We start from the raw sequence: 2,268 nt of genomic DNA on the forward strand, positions 1-2,268 counted from the left end.
GCAGAACTCCAATACTTTGGCCACCTCATGCGAAGAGTTGACTCATTGGAAAAGACTCTAATGACAGGAGGGATTGGGGGCAGGAGGAGAAGGGGACAACAGAGGATGAGATGGCTGGATGGCATCACCGACTCAATGGACATGAGTTTGCGTGAACTCCGGGAGTTGGTGATGGACAGGGAGGCCTGGAATGCTGCAATTCATGGGGCTGCAAAGAATCGGACACGACTGAGCGACTGAACTGAACTGAACTGAACTACACGTGACAGGCTCCAGAGCAGGGGCAGGGCCCCCCGAACCCCCAGAATCCATGACCTCTTTTCCTGAACTTCAAGTGTCTCGTCCGTGAGATGGTGATAACACCTGCCCTCCCGAGAACAGCTCAGACCGCTCCCACACCTGCTCCTCGCTGCCCTGTGGAAGCCCCCCGAGGTCCCCCTGCTCCAAATGACATCTCTTTCCTTCGCGCTCCTGTGGGCCCCTCGCCCCAGCTGACCGCCCTGCGCTGTTTCCTGTGTTCACATCTCATCTCCCAGCAGTTTGATGGCTTCACATCTTGTGGCCGCAGTGTTGACTCTGTTCACTCCGCAAACCATCTCTGAACCTCTCTCATGTGCCAAGAACTTCCATGCCCTAGAAAGCCCCATGCTGAGGCGGGGCTGCGTGTTTCTGTAAACCATCCTTGCCATCCGGGGTGGTCTGGGTGCCGAGCCCTGCGGCCCATCGGCAAGGGCGGGATGGGGTTCAAGTTGGGGCAGGTGACACTTTGACAGATTGAGGGTGAGCATTGACTGGGGCTGGGAGAGGACAGGATTCCGGGAGCAAGACAGAAGAAGTGGAGGCTTCAGGACCACCGCCAGACATGCAGGTGTGTGTGTGTGTGTGTTGGGGAGTAGGGAGCAGACCAGGGTACTGCTGGAGCAGAAAAGATACGGTACTAAGGAACTGGGAGCTAAGACCACAGTGTAAGTGAGCAGGACCCTAAGGGGCCTTCCTGGGACAGACCCCCTCCTTCTCCCATGCCCCCTACCTGCCTCTTGTTTATAGAAAAGCTGTTGTCTCCCAGGCCTCGGCTGAGTCCCAAAAGCCTGGCTCAAGAATTCATGATTGGGGGGCTTCCCTCGTGGTCCAGTGGCTAAGAAGTCGCCTTCCAATGCAGGGGACGCAGGTTCAATCCCTGGTCAGGGAACTAAGAGCCCACATGCCCAACCAGAAAAGGCCTATGGATACAGCTGAAGACCTAGCACAGTCAAAAATAAATAAATTAACTTTAATTAACTAAGACTCTGATACTGGGAAAGATTGAGGGCAGGAGGAGAAGGGGGCAACAGAGGATGAGCTGGTTGGATGGCATCACCGACTCAGTGGACACGAGTTTGCACAAACTCCAGGAGATAGTTAAGGACAAGGAATCCTGGCATGCTGCAGTTCATGGGGTCTCAAAGAGTCAGATACGACTTAGTGACTGAACAACAACAAAGTAATTAACAACAACAACAAAAGAATTAGTGATTGGAAGGATGTGAACATGTAGTGATAAAAATAGATAGTAGTTGGGCCAGGAGAACTGGTAAGAATTTGAACAGTACATCAGCCATATGGCAGTCACAGAATCTTTAGTTCCTCCCTGAAGCACCTGGGTAACAGTGTCTGTGCACCTTTCCTGAGTTGTTTTACAGATGCTAAAATCCCCATCAAGTCAAAGAAGTTAACTACTTGATGACCGTGAGCACTGTAGCCCCCAGACCTACTGGAGCCTGAGGATTGATCATGTTAACCCCTGCGACACTGCCCCATTACCTCACCGTCAACCAATCAGAGATTTGTCCCGGAGCTGATCAGCGCACACCCTGTGACTCTCCTCCTCACCTTGCTTTAAAAATACCTGAAACCCACCAGGGAGTTGCAGCCTTTTGAGCATGAGTCGCCTGGTTCTCCTTTGCAAGAAACCTGTCTCTGTGCTAACTCCAACCCTGGGTTTGTCTGGCTTCACTGTGGGTGGGGTACACCAATTGGGGTTGGCCAAGAGAAGAGGGCAGGTGGCGGGCACGGGCTGTCGTCTCTGCCCTCTGGAGCCTGGGGTCCATCCTTCACCCAGAGAACGACTCAGTAATAGGGTGAGCCCGGGTCCGGGTGGGAGAGGGCAGTGGCCGGCTGTCTGGCAAGGCTCAGGGCTCGGTGAGGAGGAGGGGAGCCTGGAGACCCCTGCCCCAGAGTAGGGGCGGGGCAGCGGCGGGGCGGGTGGTCCTGACTCAGCAGGGGCAGGAG

At 54.5% G+C, this 2,268-nt stretch overlaps 1 protein-coding gene across 1 annotated transcript in view; it reads left to right on the forward strand.

The window, feature by feature from the left end:
• CRYGN (crystallin, gamma N) overlaps positions 1-2,268 on the forward strand; it is a 28,663-nt gene that overhangs the window by 19,764 nt on the left and 6,631 nt on the right. The gene's annotated exons all lie outside the window — the stretch shown is intronic.

The sequence above is a fragment of the Bison bison genome, unplaced genomic scaffold (assembly GCF_000754665.1).
Source record: "Bison bison bison isolate TAMUID 2011002044 unplaced genomic scaffold, Bison_UMD1.0 scf7180017864379, whole genome shotgun sequence".
Taxonomy (NCBI): Eukaryota; Metazoa; Chordata; class Mammalia; order Artiodactyla; family Bovidae; genus Bison; species Bison bison.